Consider the following 14,017-nt stretch of genomic DNA (forward strand, 5'->3'; position numbering starts at 1 on the left):
ATTAACGTGGCAGATTTATTTATAATCTGCAACTGTAAACAAATAATCCCTTCTCTTCCAGTGCCTTATCAGGGATGCTCTTCTGCAGTTCTGCCCAGCCTGTCTTGTCACATGCTCTGACATCTGCCAGTTCTGCAGCAGACACTGCCACTGTGAAGTCTAAGTTTAAACCACTCCATCCTCTGGGAATATCCTGCACAGAAATTTCCCTGACACATAGAAAATTCCGAGTCTCTCATGTAACCTTACATAGAGTTCACAAAGTAAAGTATCCTGCTTTTTCAGGTCACTTATTCTCATTTACTGCATGTTGTCAGGGATTATTTGGTTTATTCTAACAGAATTCGGTATGCTTTTTTTTTTTTCATTATGAATGACCTGTGACCACCATAAAGTCATCTGAACTGTTGGCAGTGTGGCACATCAGATATGCCAGATGCACATCAGTTATGCGTCTTCCCCACTCTTAACACACATCAAATGAAAAACAAAATCCAATTTGTATGCATTCTTGGAACAGAATATTGACAAGTATTTTAAGCACTATTTATGAGGAAAACGACATACAAAGTTTTCGAATTCCAAATTAAATTGTTAAAAATGAAAATAACATGACTGTAAACTCAGGGTTCTTAACAGTGCCGTAAGCATCAATATATACAAGCACCAAAAGCAGCAATATATTCATCAGAGGGAATATTAATCTGTTTTGATTTATGCATCTCATCTGGAAGCTGTTTTGTCCTCATTCCTTCTAGTATTCTGTTCAACTCTGTTCCCCTTTATAAATCTGAATATATTCTCTATTCATCCATTGCATAGTTTTATAAAGGGGAACAGAGTTGAACAGACAAAACTTGTGTTCCAATATCTATTAAAAACGTTGAATACTAGAAGGGATGAGGACAAAACATATCTGAGCCTTGAAATTATGTTAAAATTCTCTCTTCTATTTTTTGCTATTTTTAGAACACTATTTCAATACTAGCCTTTCCCCAGCTTACTCCATCGCGTACTTCCCACATCTTTCAAAAAATTGTTCAATTTTTTAAGTGGCTTACAAATTCAAATTCTTCTTTATTTGACTCTGAGTTTAAAATTATGCCAAGTCTACCTATCCTTGGAACAAACTTTATTACCAACCTTTTTCTCTTCTGTTTCTTAGCCTGGATCTCATTGACAGAATCCTCTTTATTTCCTTAATTCCTTATAACCACTAAGTCTCAAAGAGAAGCTGAACGACCTTTGAAGGTCACTTGGATGCTACGTATTAGATGCATTGGCCTTCTTCAGTCATGTAACATTTACAATTTGGACTGTTCCTTGAAAACCCATTTTCTCTATGTCCTCTTCCTACTTCTGTAATTGTCCCTTCCCTGGCTGTTCTTTCTTTCCTATTCAATGCAGACATGCCCTAAAGTATTCACTTCATTGTCTTTTTTTAACAGATTGAACAATCATAGAAGAGTATTAGGTTGAGCCTCCTAAGGAAGCTTTTTTTCTTTTTTCTTTTTTCTTTTTTTTTTTGAGACGGAGTCTCGCTCTGTGGCCCACTGCTAATACGTGGCCATGTTGGATTCTAAACCTGGTTTAATGGCAAGCTGGGGATCCCACTGTCAAGCACAATGCTACTCTATGTCTCTAATTCATGCATATATACAATACTTAGACTTTTTTGTTGTTGTTTTCTGTTGTTTTGATCCAGGTTCTCACTCAGTTGCCCAGGCTGCAGCGTACTCATGACTTACTACATCCTCAATGTCCCAGCTCAAGGGATCCTCCCACCTACCTCGTAGCTGGGATAACACGTGCACCAACATGCCTGGCTAATACTTTTGTATTTTTGGTAGAAACGAGGTTTTGCCGTGTTGCCCAGGCTGATCTTGAACTCTTAGGCTATCAGCCTACCTCGGCCTCTCAAAATTTTGGGATCACAGGCATGAGCCACAGCGCTCGGCCTTGAGAACAGCTGCAGCATTTTATTGGTAAAACTTCTTGGCCGGGCGCGGTGGCTCAGGCCTGTAATCCCAGCACTGTGGGAGGCCGAGGCGGGCGGATCCCGAGGTCAGGAGATCGAGACCATCCTGGCGAACACGGTGAAACCCCGTCTCTACTAAAAATACACAAAACTAGCCGGGCGTGGTGGCGGCGCCTGTGGTCCCAGCTCCTCGGGAGGCTGAGGCAGGAGAATGGCGGGAACCCGGGGGGCGGAGCTTGCAGGGAGCCAAGATGGCGCCGCTCACTCCAGCCTGGGCCACAGAGCCAGACTCCGTCTCAAAAAAATAATAAGAATAAAATAAAATAAAAATAATAGTGAACATATTCTTGTTATACATATTCTTCTTTCCAAATTGATCTTTGCCCTAGCTTGATTTATTTTGGTCCAAATTAGTCCCCAGGCTGAGCTCAGTAACCAACTTTTTCATAAACAGTAATTTCACTCTCTTGCTTAAAAATTTCCAATGTGCTAATTTTAATTGACACCCCTGAAGAGAGCACTTTGGGTTAAACCCCTTCCAACAATCATCCAGTTGCTATGTATCCGTGTCCATTTTCTTTTTAATCCTTTCAAACACTTTGAAATTGTGCTATTTATCTGCTTGGTTTTTTTTTTTTTTTTTTTTTTTAGTCCGCTTATGTAAGCTGTAAATGCTTTCAGAGCTGGGACTCTACCTTTTTGTTACAGTAGTTCTTATGCTAAGAATTCTGTCTGACCTACAGTAGAATATCAAAAATACTGTTTGGATAAATGAATAAATCATTTCTTTATATCGTGATAGAAATAATCATTACTTATTCCAAACAATGATTCTTTATCTCATACCTTTCTTCATATATCTTACTTTCTAGCTTATATTGAGATAGTTTGTGAATACAGTTGACCCTTGAACAACATGGGGGTTAGGAAAACATGCCTCCTGTGTAGTTGAAAATCCACATACAACGTTTGACTTTCCCAAAACTCAGGTACTAATAGCCCTTTGTTGACTAGAAGCCATACTGATAACATAAACAGTCAGTAAACATATATTTTATATGTTATATCTATTATATACTGTATTCGTACAATAAAGTAACCTAGAGAAAAGCAAATGTTATTAGGAAAACCATAAGGAGGAGGCGAAAAAGGAGGAGTTGGTCCAACTGTGTTGGGTGGGAGACGCTGAGGAAAATCAGTGTATGAGTGCACCCTCCTGGTTCAAACTCGGGTTGTTTGAGGGTCACGTGTATATCTTACTTTGCCTTTCAGCTTCTTAAGCTCACTGAGATCATGACCAAATTGTATTCATCTCTGTTCATCTTTTATAGTACTTTGCAAGTACTTATTTCATATATTAGATTATCGATACGTATTCGTAGACTAGATGAATTAGTAAATGTGTGCAAAATCTCTCTATAGCCAAGTGAATAGCTAATTGGTATTAAAATATATTAAATGTCTTTTAATGGCTCTAGAGTTATAGTTCAATACCTTCTAGGAGTTAGACTTCAAAGCACACAGGTGTTAGATTTGAAACAAACCATTGTATTCAAAAAACCCACCAAAAATTTATTGCCCACGAAGATATGGCATATGCATTAAGTCTGTCAATGATTTTTTTTTAAAGAATCAAGAATGTTACATAAATGGAACGTAAATATAAACATGACACAAAAGCTAGTAATAATCATTGTCTTTAAATCAGGAATAATTAAACATGGGAATGCTTGAAGTAATGCTGATCAGGTTATTGCTATCTCCTAAGGCAATCATCTGGGTTGTCGAAAGCACTATTTCATATTGCTGCTCATTCACATTTAATGGAAAATAAATGACAAAATAACCTATGGAAAAGCATTTTCAAGCATTTTTTTTTAAAGTTTTGCCGTAAAGTTCATGTTTAAAAAATTACTTGCAAACAATTATATATATTTTGCATAGTTTATCTTGAAATAAGAGTATAGAATTTTCAAGTTATCTGAATCAGAAATTTTCTCTTAAACATTGTTTTAATGAGAGGTTATTGCAAATTGGCTGATTTAATTTACATTTCATGGTATCATTTTGGTGAATGTGTCAGAGACACTACAAGCATAACCCAAGAACTCTTCTTCAACAAGGAGACTGAAATGTGTCCAAGGACATTCAAGATTCATTTAGAAACTCAGGATCAATTTGTTCTACATAGAAAGACTTTTTTTTATATAACATAAAACTAGTTTTTATGTTTAAAATATTTTAAAGTATTTTTATTTAAAAAATAAAAGTATAGATTTCAAGTATTTATAAACTTCTTGTTTAAATACATATTTTTCAGTTGAACAATTTTACAGGGCTACATTAAGACATTTCTCATTGCATATTCAAAGCTGTGTAGTATGTGACTTATAATATCGATTACTTCTTTTCTTTTAATATTCTAAATTATTCTGCTTTTATTAAAGCTACATCATCTCTTTGATGTAACAATGTCTTCATTTGTTAATGTCTGCTCCATGGTCAGTCCTTCCTATTTCTGTCCCCACCACCCTCCATCGTTAAGCACAGTCTAAGCAATGCTGATATTATGTTATGATCTTTCATTACTCTGGTGGAAACCATAAATAACTCCTCACAATTACCTAGATAAAATAATGAGAAATCTTCAGCTGCGTATAGCAAAGAGGCCATGATTTAGTTTTCTCTTCAGCAGCATTTGCTGCAAGTTCTTTTGAATATTTTGCTCCAGCAACCAACTTCATAGGTTCCTAAACATGTCAAGCAATTTCATGACTCTTTCATTTCCATATTGTCTCTAGTTTTTTTGAAATGCCTCCTACCATTTATTGGTTTGGCAAAGTACTAGTTATTCCTTGGAACCAGCTGAAGATTGAACTTGTCTCTGAGGAATTGCTGGACATATGTAGGCAGAATTGAAGGCTTTGTTCCCTATGATTCTAAAATATTTTGTATGAACTAACTTGTTTTACTAAACTTACTACTCTGCACTGTAATTGTTTGTATTCTTGTGCATCCTACCAAAGCCTGAGCACCGTGAAGTGTGCTACTGTATCTTACTCTTCAAATGTTTCTTAAATAGAAGGATTGATGGATGGATGATACTTGCTCTTTTATTATAATGGTGACATTATATATTTTGTGTAAGTTGACACATTTTAAAGAAATAAATACACCAATAAATCACTAATACTATTACTATGCCTTGGTAAATCAACACGTCCTACAACATTTGAAATAACTGACATCTCAGCAACTAATTTACTTCCTGCATTGTCTCCATTGTTGAGATCAATTTAAGGATCTCCTTTGAAACATGGATTTAGGAAGATGCAGGAAAGTAATGAGTATAGATGTTTATTTTTCATTTTGTAAGGTTTATTCATCTAATCACAACATGGAAGTTAAAAATTATTTAACTGTGCTTCTAGTATTTTTATTTTATGCCTAGAAGGCATCTCATGTTATACTGCAAGCTGCCAGAATGTGTGACGTTTCTCTAGGTATATTTCTAATAAAGAGGCATTGACAGAAATGGAGTGGCAGAGGTTGACTTTAAAGTCAACCACTCAGTCACAGATGTGCTCCTAGAAATGCATTAGTGTCCAGGAACCAAATTGCATGCCACTGAGTTAAATCCTAGAAAACTGATACTGATGATAATGTAATCAACTGAAAACGTGTCACCAAGTTTGGTTATCAATGATTCTTGGAGTCATAATAGCAGCATATTTTCATTAAGAAAAAATACATATACAAGCTAGTACCCTTTCTACTCATAAGAGAAAAAAAAATCACAAGCAGTTTGCTAGATATTTTTAGCATAAGACTCTGACATGCATGTGTTAGACAAAAGGACAGTAAACATCTATGAACTTTGGTCTTCGGTTTTTCTCACATAGGGAGAGCATTCGCTGAAGTGTAAAACGGAGAAAATAAAAATAACTTCAAAAAAGCTGGAAGCAAGGAAGCCAGGAGATTAGCAGGGATAAAATGAACAATTGGGAGAACGCCTACAATATCACAACTCTTTCATATCACATCAATTTTCCTCAGGTAATATTCAGTAGCAATTTCACAGTTTCAGAAGCCCAATTCTTTTGTTCTGTGTGCAGGACTCTTGCACAGAAAGCAATAACTTCTCAAAAACAACCATCATGCAGTCTCTTTTGTCAATAAAAGGCAACATTGCCTGAAGCATGACATCTAAATATGCCTTAAATCACTCATGGGGCTATCCTATTAACAGTGCAATGCAGGCATAGGACCTTGTTTTATGCCAATATTATGGATTTCATTCTTAATTTAAACAGGTATTCGGAAGATCTCTCATGAGTTATTTTATGACTATTTCTTTCACCATAAGTTTGCATGTAATTCCATAGACATGAATTTTCTGAATATGGCCACAAGAAATTGAATTTTCTGAATATTTTCTCAGACTTGATGTATCCTTACTATAACAGGACCAGCCCAACCTGGGTGTACTCTGTTGATGACAGAATGTCAAGTTACCTTGTAGGAATGACAGAGTCAAAATTGTCAATCATGTAGCCCAAGCATGCACAACAGAAAAAATTTTGATCTTTAGCAACACCCAGAACCCATGATTCCTCCCTGTGGAACCAAGAAGACCAGGATATGACCAGAACCTAAACCCTGAAACCTTTTCAAAACTTAGGGGTCCATTGGCCCAAAAGATCAGGAGCTAAAACCCTCCTCAACCTGCCTTACCGTAAATGGTCTAATTTGAAGTCCTTCAATTAGACTCTGCCAGACGAACATTTCTTAATCCTTTCCCTTGTCCTCTGGCCCCTTAGAACTTTCCCCAGACCCTGAATTAGTAAGATAGATGTGAGTTGCATCACCTGTGTCCTTGCTGGCCAGCCTGGCAATAAAGACTTTCTTTTCGCAAAAGTCATTGCTATAGTGTTGGTTTCTATCTGTTGTGGGCAGTGAGCTCATATTGCTCAGTTGTATTACCAGATAGTGGGTCACTACTGATTCTCAGATTTTCACACATCTTTAAAAGCTGGAAGCAAAGACTGTGTACTACTCTACATCTAGCTGATTAAAAGCATACATGGGGATAATAAAAGAACAGTAGATACAAACAAATTTGTTCAAATAGATAACTTGAGTGAAATCCATGGTTTCTTTGGCTGTGTGGTTCTCTGTATTTGGACAAACCCTGGTACAAATGACACTGTGTGAAGATGCTTGGCCACTGGTGTACATTTCTAAGGCTCAGTGTTTTTGCTGAGTCCATTGGGACTGGGAAACCAATTTAGATGTAAGTGAATTCTTTGTTTTGGTTCAAAGTTATCAGTTGGTGTTACTAGTTTGGAACAATAAAGTAGGCTCACTAAGAAAGTGGACAACTATTTTAAGACTAAGAATAGGAAGAATTAAGATAATTTGGGAAGATAGAAAAGCAGTCAACAAATATGACAAGTACTTTGCGTTCTTCCACATGAAGGAGATAGAAATATAAGATAGTCTTATTTTCAGGGTTAAAGTAAAAATACAGATACTATGAAACAGTACAATGCAATATGAAAAGTAACAGAATCCAAGTGCCTATGAAGGGCATAGAAGATAAATGATTCAAATCTGACTTAGAAGGATCAGAGCATGTGCTACACTAGATAACAATGTTTGCACATGAATCAATAATTTGAACACTAGCAATTCTGACTTTATAATATTTTACCTAAATCTACTCTTATCTTCCCCAAAACAATGTAACTTATGCTTTAGAAAAATTTCTCAAAGACACTAAATTACTTTCTAGTTTTTTGCATTGGTTTGTGCCATTCACACTGCTTGAGTTCTACTTGCAACTAGTTTTTTTTTTTTTAATCCATCTTCTATGTTATATAAGTGCCTCATTAATTCACCAGTAGCTCTCCAGATAATACTTAGTTGCTTTCCTTGTATGCTACCTGGGCACTTTATATTCATTTCTACTTTATATTTTATCATCAACTTAGCTGTAGGCTTTCTTTTCCAGGCAGTATAATTATTGAGGATAAGGATGTACTTCATTCTTCTTTATAATTGGCTCAGGGCTTGATATATAGAAGGTGCTCAATAAATGTTTTTTAGATGAATACATGACTGCATGCGTGGGAGTACTCAAGATTATTTGAGTAGTTAGTGACCTCCACAGTGTGATACAAAGTTTGCCACCCTTATCTATTTGTCTTTGATTAAAGCCATTCTTCCTGGTTTTGAAATAGTCCTATCCTTGAATATTGCTTACAAAAACTACCAAGCATCATCAGGGAGGATTTTAGTGAATATAGAAAACTTTCTAACACAAAGTAGGATGCAAAATTTAAAGTAACTCATAGGTTGCCAAGACAACATTTCCTCGGTCTCACAGTTTTACTGAAATCTGATTCTGAAAACCACTTTATCTAGAATTTCATGTTCTACCTCACAACGCTTGATGTTTATTTTAATGACATCCTCAATATCTCTTTACTCATCTAACTCAGTGATTCCGTCTCATGATGCCCGTGAACTCTGGAGGGGTTCTTATAATATTTGATGCTACGGTGCTACAGAACATTGGAAAAAGAAAAGAAGAAGAAGAAGAAGAAAGCGAATGATAGCTACACTGATAAAAGAATGTTAAAAGAACGGTGACTCCTTTCTGTTGTTGAGCCCACTTCAGAAATGAACTATGATTATCCAGGCTATGGTTTTCTTAAGGTTGAGTGGAATCAAGACATAAAATAAAACTAAAATAAACCACTGGCAGCAGGCCACTGAAATTTCCAGCTCTCAAAACAGCTTTCTATAACCAGAGTAGGATTTTTGCTTAGATTTTCAATTCTGTCTAGCCTCCCCAGGTAGACAGAGGCTAAGGGGTTGGACAATTGAGATAACTGAAAGGAAAACATTTTACAAGAAGTAAAGCTAGTAACTAGCATGTAAGGTTTCTTTTTTTTAATTTGATAATCCAACTATTTATAAATGAAACCTAATATACAGAGATGTGTAAAAATGTGACTCACTACTGATATTCTTACTATTTCTTTGTTTAGAGAACACAGCTATTTTTCATTAAACTGTTACTGTGTTTATCTCCTTGTGTTTATTATGGCTGTCTAAAATAAAATTTTAAGTCATTAAATTTAAGTTAGTTGCCTTCATTTTAATTATTTGACCTAAATAAATGTGGGCTTTTGAAAGGGATTCAGATCCCAGGCAGAAAAAGGATTAAGGTATTAATGATGTTGCTAATGTCACAGAAAGGAGATTTCAGATTTCCCTGTAGCTTAGTCTCTTGTGACATTCGGGATGCTTTATCATCTGTAGTGAATTTCAAAAATGACCACAATAATTCATAGTCCTTCCATCAAAACATGGGGGAGAGGGGATTCCTTTTTTCCACATATTGAATACAAGTTTGTCTTCAGACTGGCTTTGATAAAATAAATGAGTCAAAAATGCAACTGTACCTCTGAATCTAGACTTCAAGAGGACTTGTAATTTTTATTAAGTTCTTGGAACTCCTACCATCTGCTGCCATGTGAACAAACTCTCCCTAGACTGTTGGATGACGAGAGACATGGTATAGCCACCTTCATTAGCCATGCTAGTAGAGAGAAAAACATGAGATGTGACAAAAAGACCATTTTAGATATCATGGCCCATGACCAAGTCCATTACTGACCGCAGAAGCATGAGTGAGCCCAGCAGCAATCAGCTTAGTCTGACAAGATCAGCAGGAATGCTCAGATGACCAACAGACTCATCAACAATGATAACGATTAGTTTTAAGCACCACCTCTGTGGGTGGTTTGTTACGTGTCATAAACCAGCTGATGCAATCTTCATTTTTACATTCAATAACCATTCTGTTGAGCACCAATTTATTTATGGTATGTAAGCCATTTTATTAAGAACTGGAAATACAGAAGTGAACAAGTCATAGTCGCTGGCTTCAAAGTAATCACCACCTTTTGGGAAATACATTTAAGTCAATAAGCATCTTAACACAATACAGTAAGTACTATGATAGGGACAAACAGAGGGTCCTATGGGCCATCCAAGTGCTCCATCCAAGATGTGTCCATAAAACTGTCCATCTTAATTATGCACGTATAAATGCATTCTTATTTACAGACTTGTATAAAGTCAAAATAGCCAAACTGACATTCTGTTTAAATGCAGTGTGCTGAACTAATACTCTTCCTTTCTCAATTATCAAATAAAAGAATAAAAAAATTAATTATATCACATTCTACTCTTCCTGGTTAGCAAAAACAGAGCTCTTTATAATCAGGCAGGGAGAGGAAAAAGCCAACTTTTATTCAAAACCATAATAAAGGTTTCTAGTATTACAAAAAGTATAAAATCAAGGCCATGCCGGTGGAATTTATTCCAATTTGACTTAGATTCTCTAGTTCCATGGAATGAAACTGTTTCCCTTGAGTAGATGCTTTTATTTCTTAATGATTTAGAAAGAAAATAAGAAATAGTTTGGTGGGGAAAGTGAACTCATGATGATGCTCACATACAGAACTGGATTTAATTCACTTATCCCTCCATGCCTTCACTGTCAACCAATAATGTCCAAGGAAAATCTCATTGTTCTTCAGGGAAGATCTCCATATTCCCCATTTATGGTCAAGTGTTTGATCTGGTTCCAGAAGAGCCTCACGATGCATGTTTGGTGAGGTTGGGGTAGGGTTAGCATTTCCTATTCCTCATCATTGTGTGGGGTTGTAATGGAGTTAGTACTAGAGAAGCAAAGGCTTCCTTGTTTGTCTCACTGGATTTGGGCAGTAATGATAAAAGCATGTGCAAGCATTGGTCTCACCCCACTCCCATGATGACAAACTCAGAGATTAACAATCTGTAAATGCAGGATTCTGACTCACTTCCTTACACAAAGATTCAATTTCTATGCTCAGTGTTTGAAGTTATTCCCATCAGCTAACCTGAAGTAGAAGATATCTTTTATAGATGTAGATGCAACTTAGGAAAAGATAGCGTTCTCATGGTTAAGGGACAGCTTGGGAGCTGGAGATGTCAAGTATTTTGCCATATAAAAACTATTTTCAAACAAAAGGTTAAGCCCTCTGAATTATTTTAATTAGGTTGAACATTGTTTATAGAATTTCACATCAATTTCTACCTAAGGTAGAAATCAGCTAGATTCTACTAGGTACATGTTGTTCAACCTTGATAGCAATAGTCTGTTGGGAGAGGAAAGTCTGAATGTCAGGAACTTTTAAAATTCTTAGCTCTGTATAGAATGAGACATTAATATTCTTAGACTCTGTACATAAAGATTCCTTAATGCAAATAGGAAATATAAGCACTTATGTATAGTTCTGGTTGTGGAAACATTATTCTTAATGTATAAAGTAACAAAAGGAAAATATAAAATTGTTGTATTTGTACAAAAAGACCCCGTCATGTATTTTTTCATGTTATAATTAAACACAAATAACCTAATAGTAACAGAAATTCATGCCAGCTACTTAACTACGTTATCAGTTGACAATCAAGTGGCTCTTCTTGTAGATCAAGTAGGGGAACACTCTTTTAACCACAATTTCTTCTAAGTAATCTCTTCTAATACACATCCCATTAGATATAGTTTATATTTTTTATTGCTTTATTCTTTAATGCTGGCTTATGTACTGATATTATGGAAAACCTAAGGACATCTTAGTGGTGTGATACATGTGATGTGAATTACTTAGTAACTTTAATGATATAGTGACTATTCTGGTTTCTTGAAGTGAAACAAGTTGATATGGTCAAATAATTGCCAGGAGCCAGAAATATTGATGTAAAGCTTTACATTTTTTAAGTGATGTTGATGTTATACAAAAACCTACAGCAGTCACAGTTTAAAAATATCAACTTGAAAACTATGTCTCATTCAATGTGCAAATACTATAGTAAACATTTGATATGCAGCTAATCTTGAAGTTTCTTGTTTTGCTTCTTCTCACATCAGCAAATGTGTAGTCAATACAGCATGTGCAAAGACTCATATACAATTGTGTATATAACAGATTGTAAATATCCTTTCACTTTTCTGATTAACATATTTTTATGTGCACAGAATATTCAAGAATACACGATACCCAAAGAAGGTTACAGATAGGAATAAATCATCTTTATTTTAATGAAGCAAACTTCTTCATGTACTTCTAACCCTTGTGCTCAAATTAAAGAGTAAAGCAAAGCACTGCTTAGACAACTTTCATAAATTCATACACATACACAAACACACACACTCACATGCTTGGATTCACTTGTGTGTCAGCCCTCTGCCAGAAAATGTCCACGATGCAGGGGGCATGAATCTAATGATGTAACTACTCCTGGGGGAGACACCCCTTCTCGGGCGAGTGCAATGAGAGAAGTGTGCGTAGGTTATCATGGGGAGGCCGGGGAAGGAATGAAACTCAACCTGAGGAAAGAAGAGTTGGGAAGGAAATGACATATGAGTCAGCACCTGGCCTAGTGCCTGGCTAGGATAAACAGTAGAGAAATTTTTGTCTAGCTGATTTTTTTTATTTTTTTATTTTTTTTTTGAGACGGAGTCTGGCTCTGTGGCCCAGGCTGGAGTGAGCGGCGCCATCTTGGCTCCCTGCAAGCTCCGCCCCCCGGGTTCCCGCCATTCTCCTGCCTCAGCCTCCCGAGGAGCTGGGACCACAGGCGCCGCCACCACGCCTGGCTCGTTTTTTGTATTTTAGTAGAGACGGGGTTTCACCGTGTTAGCCAGGATGGTCTCCATCTCCTGACCTCGTGATCCACCCGCCTCGGCCTCCCAAAGTGCTGGGATTACAGGCCTGAGCCACCGCGCCCGGCCTGTCTAGTTGATTCTTGAAGGTGCATTGAAGCAGTTACATGTAATTACTAGGGACCTTCATACTTCCTAAAAATTTATTGCTACCCAGTAGGTGTACACACACACCTGAACCAGTTGGATCATATCTGACTTTTACTAAATGCAAAGCTCTCTGTAATACTCTGCATAGCCTGTCCTATTTCATTAAATACACTCTTTGAGATCTACTAAACGAATTTTATAATTTATTAATGAGTGTCTATCGACAGTTTTAAAAATATTGTTCTTGGCAATGGAGAGACATTGAAAGTCGTGAAGCATAGTGGTGTTACTGTCACGTCTTCAGAGTTCTTTCTGGTATGTGGGTGGACACAAGTCTAGGTAAGAAACAAGAGGCAGTTGTAATACTTCTTTCGAAAGGTAATGTTAGACAAATTAGAGCAGCGTTAGTAGGAATTGAGAGGAGAGTTTTAAAATCCAGGAAATATTTAGTATGTACATCAACAGGACTTTGTTATTTAAGGGGTATAAGTAGCTGGAGAGTTGCAAAAGGACAAAGAGAGAGACAAACCAAAGATAGAGCCCAGTTTTATTACATGACTGACCTAATGAACGCTGATGTTGCCGAAAAGATACAATAAATGTGAGAGAACGATTCAGGTTAGACAGGTCAAATTTGAAGCATCTATCTACTCAGAGACACAGAGCTGGCATTTGGCATTTGGATGTTAGATCTGAGGTTCTGCTAGGAATTCTGAGAAAGAGATCTAACTATGTAAGTCATCAGCATAGACGGGTTATTTATAAGTGTGAACAAAAATGACATCACCCAACGAGATACTGCAGAATGAAAAGAGCAGAGACTAGTTGCCGAACTCTGAAGAAAGCTAGTATCTACAGACCAAGCAAGAGGAGTCTCAAGAGAAGACAGTGTGGAAACTGGAGAACCAGGAGATTGTGACAATTCAGAAGACCAATGAACGATTTCCAGATTTAAGGAGGGATAAACAGTGTCAAAGGAATCAGAGAAGGCTGTTAATACCTGACCAATGAAGGTTCATTGTGTTCAGAATTACAAAGCCATTGAAGGAAAGAGAACCATTTCTTCACCTGGGAAAGAAGCCACATTACCATGGATAGAGTAGCAGGCATGGAGACACTGCTTACATAGTACTCTAGTGAGAAGTCTGAAGATGAATGGAATAGAAAAA

The sequence above is a fragment of the Macaca mulatta genome, chromosome 2 (genome assembly GCF_049350105.2).
Source record: "Macaca mulatta isolate MMU2019108-1 chromosome 2, T2T-MMU8v2.0, whole genome shotgun sequence".
NCBI lineage: Eukaryota > Metazoa > Chordata > Mammalia > Primates > Cercopithecidae > Macaca > Macaca mulatta.